General features: G+C 41.5%; 1 protein-coding gene across 2 annotated transcripts in view; it reads right to left on the bottom strand.

Moving 5' to 3' along the window:
• The window catches only part of plcb1l (phospholipase C beta 1-like), a 480,463-nt gene that overhangs the window by 300,627 nt on the left and 160,240 nt on the right, over positions 1–19,596 (bottom strand). Inside the window, exons 4-5 of one of the 2 annotated variants that reach the window (XM_057823348.1) lie at positions 19,436–19,509; positions 19,280–19,362 (exon numbers count right to left, since the gene is read on the bottom strand). The exons of the other annotated variant lie outside the window; for it this stretch is intronic. The gene's annotated coding sequence lies outside the window, so the exon portion shown is untranslated. The remainder of the gene's footprint in view (positions 1–19,279; positions 19,363–19,435; positions 19,510–19,596) is intronic. 2 annotated transcript variants of the gene reach the window in all.

Genomic DNA, 19,596 nt, shown 5'->3' with positions numbered 1-19,596 from the left:
TTTCATAAAAACGTCTTAAACATGACTTATTATTATCACGAGTCACTGCCAACAGACGCGAGGAGGCGATACAACTTAAAATTAGCGTGTATTGGCCTGCAAATCTGCCCATACAAAGTCACAGCTGATAGCTGGATAAACAATCCAAAAGAATTGCCTGCAGTGAAGTTCGGAAACATCTACAACTACCTCATAAAGTCACCCAGTAAGTTGACCTTTATCAATTACGTGGAATATGTACTGTGTGGAACTAAGAAAACTGGTAGTATATACGGAGTGATTATTTCTACCGTAACCGGTAATTCGCCTCCAAGCGTTATTTAGCCGTGAACATGTCACGGTTACGGTAATAATAACCACTGCCTAGTCTATTGAATCCTAGCAGCTAATTGGGGCAAAAAAAACAAAAACAAAAAAAATCGATTAAAGTTTACTCACCAGTAATAAAATGTAGGCTGCAAATGTAAATGTGCCTGGATTTAGGTTCCCACTGGCGAGAATGGTCCACGGAACCATCTTCTTTTACTGTTCCTTGATTGATTGCTTTCAGCCATTTGCTTGTCCTTTTCTTCTCACGAGGAAGAATGAAAAACTTCAAATGCGGCTCCGAACTCTTCCTTGTGTTACAACCCGCAACACGGCAACTTTTAGTCATTCCGACGGAAAAAAAGATCGCAAATAAGACAAAAGTTCATCGCGTTTGTACTACAATGCATGATAGAGCAACTGCTTGTGACCCGTGTTTTGCCCCCATTTCAATATGGCGACACTTTGTTGTGGCTGGTGACGTCATTAATGCCCAGATGTCCAACTGTGATGCTGTGTTGCTGCTATGCCACTGCTGTGTTGCTTGGCACTGTTTGGAAAGAAAAGTTAAGGTATGGTATTAAAATTGAGATATTTTATAATATCTCATGTCACTATGTGGGCACACGCGACTTATAGACATAGTAACAAAGTAGCATGGCACTTCATCAATATACGTCAAGTAAACTCTAACTGTACAGTTTCTTTGCTTTTAACCAAGAATTGAGACTGTTTTACATCCATATCTATGAAGAATTCCGGGATTTAACAATTTATTCACATGAGTTGTCACCAGAAAAGCTCCTTTTACGCCAGGTGGCCGCTAGCCTCTTCGCTAACATAGTAGCATGGTACTTCGTCAATATACGTAAACGCTAACTGTACGGTTTCTTTGCTTTTAACCAAGAATTGAGACTGTTTTACGTCCATATCTATGAAGAATTCGGGGATTTAAGCATTTATTCACAAGAATTTTCGCCAGAAAAGCTGTATATGCGTCATTTGCTAACAGTATATAGTGTATAATGATAATAAAGGGATATTCTATTCTATAACAACTTGCATTGGATATAGAATTCATTAATTATCTATTTACATATTATTTATGATTCTGCATGTTTTCCTTAAGTATTCTGATGTTAAATTGAGTGATTTATTAGCTATTGAAAACTTGCAGTAAATTAAAAAAAAAATATTTTTGATCAAAAACTTATTTATGTTAAAAATTGGTACTGATCCTGAAAATATAGATGATTATCTCTGCATTTGGCGATTTTTGTGCATCTAGTGTAAAATCTGTGACTTTTATAGCCATTTTAAGTTAAGTGTTATACTTATATAGAAAATAATTAACTTGAATAGAAAATAATTAGGATTTTATAAGGGAACGACTGTGAATTTTTTGATGCCGCTGCTCATGGAGACTCATTTATGACTAAGGTCAGTAGCAGCTTTGGTTTTGTAAATATTTCAATATGCAGTTTTTGAAAACAGGCCCCCTTCGAATCGGCCCCGTTTCCCGTGTCATGTCAATAGGTTATGAAGTCTATGCCTCTACTTACGAATGTCTCTACAAATGAAATTTTCAGGTTACGACACACCTCGTCGGGATTCTATTTTATTATATTGTTTCCTGTTATGTACGAACTTTCAGGATATGAGAGGCAAAAATAGAGTAATACTGTAAATTAGCATAATAATGATGTTTGTTTAATACGGAACCCAGTAAAACGGGAATCCCTCCAACATAGAGATCCGTGCATGTCCTGGGTAAGAGAGAGTTGGAACCTATGCTAGCTTTATTTGGGAAAGGCAGACTACACCATGGATTGGTGGCCCGTCAATCACAGGCCTAGTATAAAGAGCGACAACCATTACTTCCAATTTAACTGTTATATCTTGTTTTGACATTTTGTCCCCACTAAAGGTACAGCACGGCATTAGCGATCGACCGTCACCCGCCACCCGCCCTGACGGCCACACGGACGACTAACTACCAGGTCATTTCATTAAGTTGTGACTTCCTGTCTTTGCCTTCCTTACATGGGGAGTTCACAGGTCAAGAGGATCTGTCAGCGGTGACAGAGGGGATTATGGGTGTAGACATTCCATTGGCAGTCATTACTAGCCTCAGTCAGCACCCAGAACCCTCCACCCCCTGCGCCCCTTTTACCGTCATTCTCTGTCTTTCTGTTTCTTCTCTCTCTTGTCCTCTGACAGGCTAAGAAGCAATTAGTGTCACATTAGGCATATCCAGGGAATTATTCTTTTGGGTGGCTGAGCTGCCGCTGGTAGTACTGCTCGGTCGTCCTGGAACAGATGTTTTGTTTGATACGGCCACGGTTGACGTTCAAGTCAATTTTTCACCTTCAAGCCACGTTTGATTCGGTGAATTTGGACTTGGCTTTCCACCTTGGAGATTCGAGGTAGTGCGTCCAACTAAAGGCCTGTGGGCCAGTTCTGTTCCCGCCACGTTTTATGAGGCCCACAAAAATCATGACAGAATTCTTCCTTGACTTTTATTTAAAACTAGCTAGAAAAAAGATTGTTAAATGCAAACGTGTATCTAGCAAATTCTTTAGGTGGAGCCAAAGTAATAACTAATGGCAGTATTTGTTTTCAGAGCATAAAAATTCATAGTTACTCTTGCGCCAGTCTGCATTCTTCACCCTATGAAAAGACAAACTAAAGGTGCGCGTTCTCAATTAAGATTTAAGCTGTTTAATATTAAATACTGTTACATTTACTCATTTATTTAGTCACCCACCAAATTTAACAGGAAAATGACATTTTTTCATAGATAAACCGACCTGGACTATAAGCTGCAGCTATTATGGGATATTTACAGCAAAAGATATTAACCGGTAACATTTTATTTGACAGTGGCATCATACGACTTTCCAAATGAACCACCATGACCACCATCCTTGCTTCAAGAAGCTTCATTTGGCCATCATAGCTCCCTCGGGGGAGACAGTCAACCTCTGCTGCCACCTGCTGGCAACAGTGTCCGTGTCACACATGCCTCTGAGCATGCATTGCAGCGCTACAGATGTAAATGGCAATCAAAATTCATGTCCTGTGCTAATATTTTCTTCAGTTACTGTTCCAGTACAATACAACTGAAAGTGCTATGCCTGCCTGCGAAGCAGCAAAACAGTATAACTAAACATCCTGTGCCTGCCCCCTCCACATCGCTGGAGTTATTAAACCCTCAAACAGGGATGCGCCTAGATTTTTTTGACAGAAAATTCATTTATAACGTTAGTAAAATCCGGTTTTTGAGCGAGCTCACGCTTAATGGAGAGCATGGCGAGGTTGTTAAGCCTGTCCTGTGATATGGTGGAGCTCGCTCTCCTCCAGCTACAGTCACTGGCAATAAGGCGTAACATTGCTGCGTCTATTCTGAGCGAGCAATAATGTTTTTTGAACACAGAAAATACCCCTCCTGCTCTCGTTCAATTTCTGCACACCTGTGCTGCCTCTATTCTGAGTGAGCAAAAATGGATTTTGAACCCACCTCCCGCTCTCGCTAAATTTTTCGACTCCTGCGCTCGTCAGGTTTTTTTTCTCTGCATGCTCAGTTTAGCACACGCTGCTAATGTGTCACGAAGCCAACCAATCAGAAAGCTAGCGGAGGGCAAACAGCCAACCAGTGTACTTCCGCTAGCTGTGTGTGCACGTGTGTAACAGTGTGCTTCATATTAGCGTTTGCTATAATACACAGTGGGTTGTAAACCCAAGATAAATCTAGCCGTCGGACCAGAGTCTGTTCAGCCTCGCGCACCTGCTCCCCACAGACTAACATATATCCCTGATCTCCCATCACCTTCTCTCTCTTTGGCTCAACGCGAGCAGCATGTATTGTCATACCGTAGCTCAATAGGCTACTACGTACGTAGTGTAGCCTTGAGTGCGCCAGAGCGGGGTCAAACCATTCTCTGCTAAGACAGAGGGGGTGGTGGGTGGCCATTGTACAAAAAAAAAAAAAAAAGTTTTTTTAAGTATATATTGAATAGAACATATTTAATCAGACAATGTTTTAAATAAAAAGAAATATGTGAATGTAAAATAAAATAAATTATGGGTCATTCAGGGGCCACTAACATACCCGGTTGCCCCCCCCCACGTCGATGGGATTGATTATACCCACCTGGACGCCACGTACTGTGTGTAAAAGAAGGTTGGACCCTTGCCGTTAGCACTAGCCTAATGCTAACGCGAATGCTATGCTAACTCTACGAGTTACATTAAGTGTGTGAGGATCACTCAGCACAGACATCTACAGCCTTAAGCAACATTGCATATTCTCTCTTGCCATGATAAGAAAACAAATCTTACTGTGTGTTGCAAAACAAGCAACCCTGGAGTGGAGAGGACACCGGTTGTCATAACACAAGGGGCAAGGATGACCCAATTGCAGGGACAACACGGGAGGCAAGGCAGGGCAGCGGTGAACTCAAAAACGATTTTTCCTCAGTTGACAAAAAACAAAGTACAAACAAAAGCAGTGGGGATCCAACAAAAAAAAAAAAAAACAGGAATTGTCCCATACTTGGGAATATCAACACAATGGCTTTCACGGGAAAACGACACACGGAAAAACAAAGAGCCAACAAGATGAGGGCACATGGGGAACTTAAATACAGACATGGGGTAACGAGACTGAGACACAGTTGGTTGATACAAGAGGAAGCGGATTGGTCAAGACACAAGAAAGAGTCCACAACAGGTGAAATCAATGGGAAATCACATGACTAGACATACTAGAACTGCAAGCAGGACTGAACGGGCCCTCGCACTTTGGCGCAACTTGAACGTCACACAACTCGGATGTCACGCAGGTCAGGGTGGTGGCAGATTGTCTCCCTCTCATCATCTCCTAGGAACCCAACTGTCTTGGAACTCACCTCTTTTTTTGGGATTACAAATACATTCACACACCTCGGTGAAAAAGCCCCTATTGAAGACAGTCCTACAAAAAAGGAGACGCTACTGAGCTGTGCAGCCACGCCCATATTCAAAACCAAAATTAATCTTCTAATTGGGCCAATTCGACCAAGTGTGCCAAATTTTGTGGGTCTATAAGCTGCCTAAGTGCCTGAAAAAATCTACTTCTTTTAATGGCGAGCAAAGGGTTGTTACGGCAACAGACAGAGACGTGTGGACATGGGCCTTAAATTGTAGTCTTACAAAAGGTCTTGAAACTACAGCGACCAACCAGGAAAGAACTGGACATGTATAAGTAAAATGACTGACTTCCTGTTGCCACTAGTTGGTGCTACGGAGTTGATGCAAATGACACATAGTTTGGCACAGATATGTTGTATGTCTGCCAAGTTATGACTGTTCAGAATTTGTGGCGAGACGAAATGACAACGGTCATTTTCACTTTTCTGTTTGGACCCCTCTGCCTCAACGAAACCTGAATATTTTTCATCAGGCACCTGAACACATGTTTTAAGGCTTCCCCGAAAGTTTTGAGGTCAACAGATGAAAACTCACCGTTTTGAGAACTTAAGATATATGTCTCATGAACATTCTCACCAATTTTGAGGAACTAAAAAATACTAACACTCTCGGCACCAAGGTCTCAAATGTGCACCCTGTTAATCGATAAAAATTTCAGATTCAATCTAAAATAGCTGATTTCCTGTTGGGTTAGGAATATGGGTGCAAGAGACTTTTTGGAGCAGTTTTGCATAAGGTATTAACTCCCCAAATTTCATCACTCTATGTTGAAAAAGCCTAAATGGATAGGCCTTTTTGAAAATTTCAAGGGGGCGCCACTGAGCCATTTTGTTACATTTTTTCACACCGTCGCAGGATTATTGAACTTCACGCAAAGCCGCATGTATGTGCAAATTTTCGTGCATGTTCAGGCCTCCAAATTGGCCATTTTCATTTGCCCTGAAAAAAGAATAATAAGAATCCATAGCATTCCAATAGGGCCTTCGCACCTGTTGGTGCTTGGGCCCTAATTAGGGCACAAACCTAACGCAATTCAACTCAAGGTACGACACCGGTGAGTTGGCAGGGGGCGGGGGCGGGTGGGGGGGGGGTGATGCACGTCACATACAGTGGGGAGAACAAGTATTTGATACACTGCCAATGGGTTTTCCCATTGACTGTTTATCAAATACTTGTTCTCCCCACTGTAAGTGACACAACCAGACACTGCTAACTACATCTAAAAATGTCACAAATTGTAAACATGTGACGGAAAGTATGGCGCATTTTCGTCTTGTTCTTTTCTCGTCAGACGAAAACTGGCATTTGTTATGTATTAGTCTACAAGTCTAGTAAGACACGTTTTTTTTTTTCTCTCTCTTTTTTTTTAACCGGTCCTGTTCAGCTGTTTGACACGGATAATGGAAGACTAAGTGCCTGTATAGTCTGAACAGTTTTATTGTTTCACATTGAGAGTCTGACATACTCCCTTTGTGATCATTCAACATACCTCATTTATTATGACAAAAGAGTGAACAGGAAGGGGTTATGGGGGAACGGAAGAAAAGAAACACAAGAGAAAAAAAAGAAGAAACACAAACAACAACAAGAAATACATTGAACGCCTAACTACACTAACTACTAATATGTTGGTGCTATCGTCAGCTAAATGTATTTCCGGTTGACACCATGTGGGGGGCCTGTTGACCAGGGAAAGAGGGGGAAGAAGGTGGGGGAGTCTATGAGCTAAGTGATAGAAAGGGGTAGAGTGTACACAAATCATCTCTGTGATCGAGAACCCAGTAATCATGTGAATCCCTTGTGAGTGGAAGCCCGTTGGCGACCGACCCTACGCCGCCCCATCGCCAATCCCGGCACCGGGACCCCCCGCCCGAGCGCGCCCAATCACATCCAGCGGCACGCGAGCCCCGCCGGGCACGCAACAGCCACGCAGACGAGCGGAGCCGACACAGGGCCACGGCCCCAACCCAGCCAGCCCGGGGAGGGAGGGCGGTCCCGGAGGGCGGGGGGGGGGGGGGGGGCAGCGCAGCCCATCCCTCCTCCCGCAGCCCAGCAAAGGAGCCCCCCCCACCCCCCCAGAACCCAGGGTGGTCCCCTGGGCCACCCCGCGCCCATCTACCTGCCCTCGGGGATGGCAAGAGGGGATGCACCATCAACCCCACGCCCGTCCCCAAACCCGCCCGCCCACCCGGGCCACGAGCCACCACCACAGCCCCCCAGCCGACACGGCACGCCACGTGGCCCATAGCGGCCCACCAAGCCCAGGGCAGGGCGGGGTCCCCCGCCGTAGCAGGCAACATACAGCCAATACACTGCCGCCCAGCCAGCAATCCGCAGCGGAGCACAGGGCGGATACCCAGTTAGAGGAGAGAGGGGAAAGCGGAGGCAGGAGAACGCCGAGGAGCTGCCGTGGGGCGACGCGAGACCGAAGCACCGACCTCCCCCACTCCCGCGGCCGGCAACCCAGGCAGAGAGGAGGCCACGCCTCGGGAGCCATGCCATAGAAAAAAAGTGTGGGACCCACCTACCACCCTATTACTGTGATTGCCAGGTTCCCGGCAAGACACGTTTTTAACTCGTTATCGTCTTAATATCGTCATGAAAAAATTGTCCGTTGACGAAATAGTTTCATTACGGTCATTGTTGACGAAAACAATACTGCTATCTACCCTGACCTAAGATGGACAACATTATTGGTTGGATATTTCAGGAACTATTACAAAAGAAGCGTGTTTTTTAAATGCACTTTGTACCGAAGCAGTGTTTTGTGGAAACTGGGCTTTAGGGATCACTCTCTTAAACACTTCATAACGGCACGTCTTTGTCAGCAGTGGAGGGTTTACAGTTGACATTCCTCCCGTAGCCAAACAAAACCGCTAAAAAGTGGAAAGGGAAAAATGAGCTGCGAGCAGCACAGTGAGGTTTTTTGACCCCTGTGTTCGAACCTCAGCCCAGCAGGATTCCTCGCATTCCAGCCCGCGTCGGAGCCGCCGAAGCTGGTCAGAGGCTCGAGCGAGCCCCGCTGAGCTAGGCTAAACCGCAGGCCCCGTACTCTCGCTTTCTTCAGGAACAAGATGGTTTTTCTCCCTTGCGGGCGAAGCTTCCTGAGAACAGGACTCGGGCACTCACTTCCCCTCCCCGCCGAGTCGCGAGGAAAAGCAACGGACGAATCTATTTTCTTACACGCGGCGCAGCTGTAACGGAATAGTGGAAGTCGACGTGACGGTAGAACCAGGGCTGGAGTTCTTTGACAGTAATGCAAGGGACATTTGTTTACCTAACCTTATGGGTCACGCTGCAGTTTAGCGGGGAATGAATGACTTCATTTTGGGGGTTTAAATTAAAGGGTTCCTCCTCTCTTGAACTTAAAACAGATTTGCACAGGCTCTGGAATGAACAATGTACTCCCTCAGTGCTTCAGGGCCGACCACTCGCACTATAAAACAAAAAGGATATAAAGAATTACAGAGCTGCGTGGTCATGAAGAACAATATAACTCTCGAGTTTGTTCATGTTTGCAAACAATCACGCGACTCTTTATTACCCTTTTGTATCATGTTTGATCTAGCTCGTGCTTCATACATACACATCATAAAAAAAAAATCTTTCATTGGCGCTGACATGGTGTCAGTTACTTCTGCAGTTATTGGGCCACGCCATATTTGAGGGAAATTGCTACCTTATGCGCTTTAAAAAAAAAAAGAATGAAAGAACCAATGGCTTTGAATGGAACCTTTTAAAATGGGGGTAGTGTTTCATTTAGAGGTCGTGGTCATTTTGGCAATGCGATTTTTACCACCAGGGAGCCTTGGAAGCTTTGACGCTCACACATGGCATCAAGGCCCGTTGCGGTGTAAAGGAGAGCTCGCCGGGGAGATGCCTGGACACCATGAGGACGCAAATTAGAGCCCATCGGCGTCTTATTTATACGAGAGAGAAATTGATTAAAGACCGCTTTTGAAACGGCTTCCTTTTGAAAGCTATTATTTCCCGATAACCAGAAGAAAGCGGGAGATCTAATCTGTTGTTTCCATCTCCTTCTTATTGGCGTTTCAGTTGGAGCCCCGCAAAAACGCTCACCCGATTTTTCCTGTCAGTCATCGGCTTGTAATACCGCTCGGGTGTAACCCAAGCCCACTGCGGGACTCCACGGTGAAACGAGTCGCCCCGCCGAACGTTCCCGACAAATGAAGCGTGCCACAAAGAGCTTGTAACTCTGCCGCTGTGGAAAAATGCTTTGATGCCTCGAAGAGGGTTTTGAGAACTTCAAAACCATCGTGACGTGAAATCTTCATCCAGCAAACAGAAACACTGTCTGATACTGCAGTGCAGACCCATGCGGCCCATATGGCGAGCTAGGCAAATGCTGAAGGGCGCAGCAGCGTCCAAAAGGGCGTCAAGAAAAATATTGAAATAATATTTAATGATAGCAGTATTCAAAAAATTATACAAAACAATAGAACAAAAGAACAACAAAGCTGTTCTTAATAAGTCTTTAAATAATAATGAAATCATTTTTCTAGTGTGCCTTCTGCCCGTTTCACTTTTTCCTGTGATGCGATAATTTCACCACAGACCCTAGTCTCACCATCCAGCAGACCAGCAAGCTACCTGAAGGTGCTATTTTTGGCCTCTGCAATTGAGCTACGTTATGATGACAAGTCACTCCATGAAAAGACAAAAGCCCTCCGGGTCAGAATAAAAAGAAAGAAGAGAGCATAAACGTGAAGAAAAACAGAGGTTTGTTGTGATGATTTTTTTCAACACCATAAGCACGTATACTTAGCGCAACTGCAAGCTAGCGGTTATTTACATAGAGTTTATATGACTTACTGCTAAAGCAAAATTATACTGTATCATTAGCCAGGCTGTTGTTTTAGAAATATTTTCAGTATTCAGCCAGCTGTGGAATAGTTTCGGTTAAATTTGCTCCCCATCTCATTTGAGAGAAATTTGGACAAAGTGTATGGGGGACTAAAATTGTCTTGCTTATATACATGTGATGTGAACCACTTTTACCTTGTGTTAAATTGTGCTTTTCAAATAAATTTGCCTTGCCTAAAAGTGCCAAGGTTAATTAAGTAAATACACCATTAAATATGCAATTAATAATTTCAAAGTTCTGTGGTACGGGGGACTAAAAGTGCCACGGATTTAAATTAAAATATTTGTTTTTAAATGTTTCATTAAATCATTAAAATGGCGATCACGTTCATGTAAAAAAATTTATTTTTTTTGCTATCACATATTATTTAATTCATTACTATTGGATAGTCCTGTGTAGTTGCAGTGTTTTAAGAATTTATTTTCTTTTAACTACGCCCATCAAAGATAGAGGCGGATCCAATAGAAAGGTGCAGTAGGCTGCAAGAATTTAGGCTCTATTATGGTTATGTCATGCTGGTTTCACAATCAACAGCTATTTGACTAATATACAGTGCCTTGCAAAAGTATTCGGCCCCCTTGAATCTTGCAACCTTTCGCCACATTTCAGGCTTCAAACATAAGGATATGAAATTTAATTTTTTTGTCAAGAATCAACAACAAGTGGGAGACACTCGTGAAGTGGAACAACATTTATTGGATAATTTAAACTTTTTTAACAAATAAAAAACTGAAAAGTGGGGCGTGCAATATTATTCGGCCCCTTTACTTTCAGTGCAGCAAACTCACTCCAGAAGTTCAGTGAGGACCTCTGAATGATCCAATGTAGTCCTAAATGACCGATGATGATAAATAGAATCCACCTGTGTGTAATCAAGTCTCCGTATAAATGCACCTGCTCTGTGATAGTCTCAGGGTTCTGTTTAAAGTGCAGGGAGCATTATGAAAACCAAGGAACACACCAGGCAGCTCCGAGATACTGTTGTGGAGAAGTTTAAAGCCGGATTTGGATACAAAAAGATTTCCCAAGCTTTAAACATCTCAAAGAGCACTGTGCAAGCCGTCATATTGAAATGGAAGGAGCATCAGACCACTGCAAATCTACCAAGACCCGGCCGTCCTTCCAAACTTTCTTCTCAAACAAGGAGAAAACTGATCAGAGATGCAGCCAAGAGGCCCATGATCACTCTGGATGAACTGCAGAGATCTACAGCTGAGGTGGGAGAGTCTGTCCATAGGACAACAATCAGTCGTACACTGCACAAATCTGGCCTTTATGGAAGAGTGGCAACAAGAAAGTCATTTCTCAAAGATATCCATAAAAAGTCTCGTTTAAAGTTTGCCACAAGCCACCTGGGAGACACACCAAACATGTGGAAGAAGGTGCTCTGGTCAGATGGAACCAAAATTGAACTTTTTGGCCACAATGCAAAATGATATGTTTGGCGTAAAAGCAACACAGCTCATCACCCTGAACACACCATCCCCACTGTCAAACATGGTGGTGGCAGCATCATGGTTTGGGCCTGCTTTTCTTCAGCAGGGACAGGGAAGATGCTTAAAATTGACGGGAAGATGGATGCAGCCAAATACAGGAACATTCTGGAAGAAAACCTGTTGGTATCTGCACAAGACCTGAGACTGGGACGGAGATTTATCTTCCAACAGGACAATGATCCAAAACATAAAGCCAAATCTACAATGGAATGGTTCAAAAATAAACGTATCCAGGTGTTAGAATGGCCAAGTCAAAGTCCAGACCTGAATCCAATGGAGAATCTGTGGAAAGAGCTGAAGACTGCTGTTCACAAACACTCTCCATCCAACCTCACTGAGCTCGAGCTGCTTTGCAAGGAAGAATGGGCAAGAATGTCAGTCTCTCGATGTGCAAAACTGATAGAAACATACCCCAAGCGACTTGCAGCTGTAATTGGAGCAAAAGGTGGCGCTACAAAGTATTAACGCAAGGGGGCCGAATAATATTGCACGCCCCACTTTTCAGTTTTTTATTTGTTAAAAAAGTTTAAATTATCCAATAAATTTTGTTCCACTTCACGATTGTGTCCCACTTGTTGATTCTTGACAAAAAAATCAAAATTTTATATCTTTATGTTTGAAGCCTGAAATGTGGCGAAAGGTTGCAAGGGTCAAGGGGGCCGAATACTTTTGCAAGGCACTGTATATGTGGTGAAAATAGTGGGGGGTCAACAACAAATATGTTGCCCAGGGTACCAAATTGGTCAGGAACGGCCCTGCTGCAGTGTCAAAGTTTGAGAGGTTTTAGTCTTTGGAATAGTCATTGACGTTTTAAGTAGAAAAAGAGTTATCCATGTACTGTAATTTTCGGACTATAAGGCGCACCTGAGTATATGCCGCGACACACCAATTTGGCATGAAAACGGCATTTGTTCATAGATAAGCCCCACTGGATAATAAGCCGCAGCTGTCCTCACTATATTATGGGATATTTACACAAAAAGATTTTAACCGTTAACACCATATTTGACAGCGGCATCATAAGATTGTACCAAATGAACCACCATGAAGCTTTGAACCAACTGGCTGCAAAGCTTCATTGCTTCAAGAAGCTTCATTTGGCCATCACTGCTCCCTTAAGGGAGATAGTCAACCTCTGCTGCCACCTGCTGTCAACACTGTTGTCATCCAATCAGTGTTGTTTTCGTCAACGATGACTATAACAAAAATATTTCGTCGACGGACAATTTTTTTCATGACGATGACGAGACGATAACGAGCTAAAAACTATCTTGGGAGACTAAAACTTACGACAATGATACCAGTTCTCGTCTCACGAGACGAGAATGCGCCATAGTTTTCGTCGTATGTTCACAATGTGTGACATTATATGTGTCGCTAGCTGCTTGGTTGTGTCACTCATGTGACGTGCTGCAACCCTCCAAATCACCCACAAGTCTAGTGTCCTCTCCAGTCTCCCCATTGCTTGTTTTGAGACAAACGCGGTAAGATTTGTCTTCTTATCTCGGCAACAGACAATAAGACAATGTTGTTTTAGCCTAGTAAGGTCTGTGCTGAGTGCTAAATGTAACTCATAGTGTTAGCATAGCATTCCCGTTCACGTTAGCATTAGGCTATTGGTAACGGCGAGCGTCCTCCTAAATTCTCGGACAACTTTTTTTACATGCAGGCGTGGCATGGCTTCCAGGCGGGTATAACTAATTGAAAATAATGTAGCCTACCATTTTCCTGCTGAGTGTGTATTATCACGTGATAGATTTGTAGATGCTACAATATGTGCTCGTCTGTCAATGTTCATTTGGGTTTTATTTTTGTGTGAAACTTTTGAATCTTACAGACGAAAGTATTGAGTTAACATCGAATAAAACTAATTTGAATTAGTCTGAGTTTTCGCCAACAAAAAGTAGACGAAGACCAACACATTTTGAAACGACTAAAATATGACTAAGACTAATAAGTATTATCGTCCAAAAGATGAAAGCAAAGACGAAAATTAAAATGGCAGCCATAAACAACACTGCGTCCAATATGCGTCCTAGCATGCATTGCCGCGCTACAGATGTAAATAACAATCAAACTCATGTTTTGTGCTAATTATTTCTTCAGTTACTGTTCTAGTTGTTTCATTAATTACTAGTTATGGTATTTGGTAACACCTTATTTGACAGTGGCGCCATAAGACTGTCTTAAGACCATCATAATTACGACATGATACTGCCATGAGCATCAATGAATGCTTATGACAGATGTCATTTTGTGTCATCTGGCAGTTCTGAATGGAAAAAAAGATCCGAGCTGGACATAAATGGAATTAGTGACATAATTCATAATGTCATTAATGCCCATGATAGTGTCATGTCACAATCATGACAGTCTTATGACGCCGCTGTCAAATAAAGTGTTACCTATTAACCCAAATAAATCAACAAATAAACCGCACTGCAGTATAAGCTGCAGGATGCAAAATGAGAGGAAAAAGTAGTGGAAAAGACTCTTCTCTACCACCTCAAAGAATACTTGGGTCACCGAGTACCACAATCTGGGCCAACGTTAACTCAGTGGCTGCCATTGCACAACCGGATCTGAAGAAATGTCATGAGTTTATATTTAAACTGGTACCAGAATATGAATTATGGACAGTTCCTGACTTTTTGGTCAACAGCAAATGTTTTGGTTTCGGAAAGTGAATCGTACACTGTTATAAACAACTAGTGCTGCAACAAATAATCCATTGACTCGAGTAATTCGATTAGAAAAAAAGCATCGAATCAAATTTTGCTGGGTGTGATGGTCTGTTTTAAAAGTGTTGTATTTAATTTTATTGATTTGAGTGGATACACTGCCTTCTGGTGGCAACAGTGAATGTGCCATAACTCGTCTAACATGGCTGAATCCACCTGCTCCATGTTAAGACCAACATAAGGTATGTTTTTGTTTGAGCTAATATGTTTATTAATGCATTAAGTATTTAGTTTAGAAGTACAATTAGCTGTTTTTTTCTGAGAATATGTTCGAACAATTTGTTAAGACCATTGTAAAAAATAAATGAAATAAAACTTTAGCATCTTATAGCATTTAAGCTAGCAGACTTTTTCTATGCAAGTTAGCCAATTGTTCCTTTGTTGTACTAAGAGCCCCATTAATTTATTTTTTAATATTGTTTGAGGCCAAGGTCAGGTATTTTAATTTATTTTTAAATTCATTATTTGCTCCTGTGAAATGCACTGAAATTCTGCATCGTTCGAAGAAACGCTCAGGAATTTCATTTTGTATTCGCATTTAATCCTCTTTTGAAAGTGTATTCTTAGCAAGCCAAAATAATAACTTGCAAGCATGAATACTTGTTTTACATTTCCTAAAATTCTGCAACACATTAAATGTTTGTAATCCGATGACTCGATTATTCGAACTAACTAATTGATAGATTATTCGATTACATATATAATCAATAGCTGCAGCCCTATAAACAACTCCATATGAACATCAAAAAGTTTTATGATTCTACCTGATATGAAAACTGGAATCAGTGTTGTTTTGGTCTTGGTGTTTTGGATGAAAATACTTAATAGTCTTAGTCATATTTTAGTCATTTCCAAATGTTTTCGTCTGTAAAATGTAAAAGTTTCAGTATAAAAATAAATAAAGCTTTCTAATAATTTATAGCACATACAGTAGCATCTATAAGGACAACGCCAAGTTCCTGGTGATAAAATACACTCAGCAGGAAAATAGTAGATTACTTTCAATTAACCTGGACGCCACGTACTGTGTGTAAAAAAAAAAAAAAAAAAAAAAGTCTGAAAGTTTGCACCAGCTAATGTTAACGCGAATGCTCTGCTAACGCTACGACAAGGGGTGAAAGTGGCTAGAATTTCTTACCGGAACTCCCCGACGTGAAGGTCGCCACTGAGCCAGAAATTAGATTTATTTATTTTTTTGTTTGTTTTTCATTTTTAGGGGGGGGGGGGGGGGGGTGTCAAACCTCTTAAAACTACTGAAATGCAAAGAAAACTGTTTTGGCACAGTTATTTTTATAGCACGTACAAAAACTGATTTTCATTCAAAATTGTATATTTTCAATGATTTGCAAAATAAAAGTTAACAAAAACACCAATAACCCCAACCTCCATCTCCTAATTTTTATTTTCCTCACAAACTAAATGTCAAATCTCAATTTTAACTGCTTAAGAACATAGAATGTATATTAAAATTGAAGTTACTATAAACATTTACTTTTATTTATTTATTTATTTATTTTTTATAAAACTAACATACATTCAGAAACAAGTACAAATGACTAATATTATGCAGAATGAAATGGAATATATTTTGATGATTGCGCAAACGTTGACTTTTTTAAATCATAAGGAAATGAATAAGTAGCCTAACATAAATGAACAAATATACCTGTAAGTCCAAAGTGCACATTGACAGCTAAGATCTTCTGAACCTCCCCATCAGAGTAAATAAAACTAAATATGATAAATAAGCCTCCTTAACTCTTTCCTTGCTCTTAAAGATTTGATCCATTTTCTGTTGCGTGGCCCTTTTTTGTCGCATCAATTCAACTAACTTTTTTTTTTTTTGCTGTTCCAGAAAACATGCACATTTGAACCAATCAGAGCTAACTATCGCTGCTGATCACATGTCAGTATGTCAGCCAATTGAATGGATAAATGAGTCCAGGCATTTTGTTTTGCTGCGTGCATTCGCACATTGATGTGACTCATCAACGTCAGACTCAGAAAATTGCAGCAGTTGGGGAATGCCGTCCGTGGAATAAAGTAATAATAAACATCGGTGGAAACACAAGCACTTTATTCTGCTTGTTGTTAACACTTGTGTATGTAAATCTGATGTTGTTGGATTGTTTTCTTCTTGGAGATGAAATGCATGTGTGGCAGCTTAGCATTTTTAAAAATTTTTTTTTTTTTACATAGCGTTTTGACAGTTGCCGTCATATTTTCGGAATCAAAGCAACGTGTACCGGAACAGCATTCCAGCCCTGAATCTTATACCGGAACTGCGTTCTGGCCCTGAATCTTATACCGGAACTGTGCTCCTGACCGTTCTGGCCCACTTTCACCCCTGGCTATGAGTTACATTTCGTGTGTGATGATCACTTAGCACAGACTTTAGAAGGCTAAAGCAGTACTTCTCAAATCGTAGGGGGCACTGAGCAATGCCGGGGGTGGCACATGTGATCTTGGGGGAACTTACTTTTTTGCGATACTAGAATACAGTGTAATTGCATATCCACTCAGTGGGTGGCAGTGGTGCTCTCATTTTCAGAGCGTGTGCAGTATTTTTTAACCAAACAAGACCACAAAGCAAAGAGCATTGTAGATATGAAGAGCTCAAACAAGGAAATATGATGAAGTGTATGTCACGTTTGGCTTTTGGCGTTGACTTCTCATATAGCGGGAGGCGAGGAAAGTGTGTTTACTGTGTCTGAAAATGTTAGCAGCGGATAGAAGGACACCAAATCAATTAAGACGTCACTTAAAGACATTAGACCCAAATCACATTGATAAGCTGCTTGATTTATTTTTCGAATATTGCCAACAATCATTCCGCTTTGTTAGTGTTACATCAGTAAACCAGCAAGCACTATTAGCATCATATAAGGTAGGACAGGGATCCCCATCTGCCAGGCTGCGGACCGGTACCGGTCCGTGGCGCATTTGCGACCGGGCCGCAAAGAAAAAATAATTTATTAACGACCGCATTCTGGCCGAATTAACCCTGTGCCCCTGCTTAACACGCCAATATCTCTGTCTACTCTAGATATAATACTACGAGATAGATTACAATGTTGTCATAGAAGTCCATTGATTGGACTGCTAGCAATACATCTTGTTTGTGTATATAATATATCTATGTGCGCTTGTCCTCGATAATAGCGTATTACTAGGCCGCGGTGCATTACATTTGTTCCCGGAAATAATTATCCCCCACACGAGTGAAGATAACAGGAAAACAGACGTCTTTGGAAATATTTTTACGGCGAAAAGGGCACCTGACGAGCCTACAACCTCGAACACCCACGAACTGCGAAGGAGTGGATTCGTGACCCGTTTGTGAATAAACAGAGAGATCGCAAATGACGGCGACCTTATTAAACGTACATTTGAGACAACAACTCTACCGAGGTTCTGGATTAAAGTCATTCTGGAATTTCCTGACATCGCGACAGGAGCGTTGACAACCTTGCTACAATTTCCAACATCGTATCTTTGTGAACCGGGCTTCTTAATTACTGTTTAACGACAAGGCAAAGGTGTTTAATGGTGAGCGCGGTGTGCAGCTGTTGTGTGAAGCTTACATGGCAGGATGAATCTGAGGAGAACTTTTCTACAAGTCCTTCCATGATCAAACGTAAGTTAATATTCCTTTCTTTAAAGAAAGTTTGTAGTGTTTACTTTGGAATAGCTGCATTTGCGCATTTTGCGGCTATGTTTAACGTTACGCGCATGCGCAGAACCGCATCGTTGCAATTTTTGATGGGTTGCAAAATTTGTCAGAACACCGGTCCGTGACAAAAAAAGACCCAAATAACACCGGTCCGTGGTGCAAAAAAGGTTGGGGACCCCTGAGGTAGGATACCAAGTTGCTTAGTGCAAAATAACCCCACACCATAGCAAAGGAGCGGATATTGCCTGCAGCAAAAATAAAAACTGTCCCTCTGTCTCATGACACTGTCATTTTTGTTCTATTAATTTGTGGGGGGTTTTTGGTCAAATTTTATGGCATATCGTCCTCATAAGTTAATGTGGCTAATCAATTTGAATTTATTATTATTCAATTTATTGATTTTATTAAATTTTATTTGTCAGTATAAAATGGACAAAAAATGTCCGTTGGGTATACTGTATTTTTTTTAATTGTTTTAATTCAGGCAAACTGATGCACTTTAAATCTTTTCTGTTACAAACAAAACAATGTTAATAAAGTTATACTTTAGTGTAAGTTGATCTATATTTTTTCCTTGTATATTAAAAAGGACAATGTTATGCAGAGGTGGACTCATAATCATAGGGTTAGATATAATATATATATATAATTTACAATTTAATTTGTCACTGCAGAGTTGGGAGGGCGCGAAACATTTACGTCTTCCTAGGGGGCGGGGCATAATAGAAAATAATTGAGAATCACTGGACTAAAGCAACATTGCATATTCTTTCCTGCCAAGATAAGAAAAACAAATCTTGCTGTGTGTTTAAAAACAAGCAAGCCTGGAGAGGAGAGGACACCGGTGAGTTGGAGCAGGGGGTAGCAGAACGTCACATGAGTGACACAACCAGACACTGCTTCGATGATGGTTAAGGACACATAAAAATGTCACACATTGTGAACAACTGACGTAAACTATGGTGCACATTTATCTCATTCTCGTTTCGTCAGATGAAAACTGGCATTCATCTGGTTACGTTTTAGTCTCCGAAGATACGTTTTTAGTTCGTTTTTGTCTCATCATCGTCATGAAAAAATGTTTGTCCACAAAATATTTTTTTTATAGTCATCATTGAGGAAAACGACTGGAATCCATGAGAATACAAACATAAACCACTACATTTGGGATATCAGAAGCCACAAGAGACAGGAAGAACATGAACACCTTTGATTGAGTGTCAGCAGTCGTCTTGAGGCTCTAATCAGAACACACCATCTTCCTTCAACTTCAGACATTCCAGTAATCACCTGCTTGTATATCTCCTAAGAATCAGCAGGGAAAAAACACCACCCCATTTTGAGATGTTTTTGTGGCGCTTACCTCTGGACAGTTGCTTCTTCTGTAGTCATGCATCACATCTCCAAAAAATATCATAATAATAATAGGAAGAGTTCCTAGAGATAAAAAGGCGACTGTCAAAGAAGTGGGAGGAAGAAGAAGACTTCAAGTCGAGAAATGTGCGGTTTGCGCAAACAAAAGTT

The sequence above is a fragment of the Corythoichthys intestinalis genome, chromosome 19 (assembly GCF_030265065.1).
Source record: "Corythoichthys intestinalis isolate RoL2023-P3 chromosome 19, ASM3026506v1, whole genome shotgun sequence".
In the NCBI taxonomy this organism is placed as follows: Eukaryota; Metazoa; Chordata; class Actinopteri; order Syngnathiformes; family Syngnathidae; genus Corythoichthys; species Corythoichthys intestinalis.
Note: the sequence above shows the minus strand (reverse complement) of the source record. Positions and strands in the feature narration are given on the sequence as shown.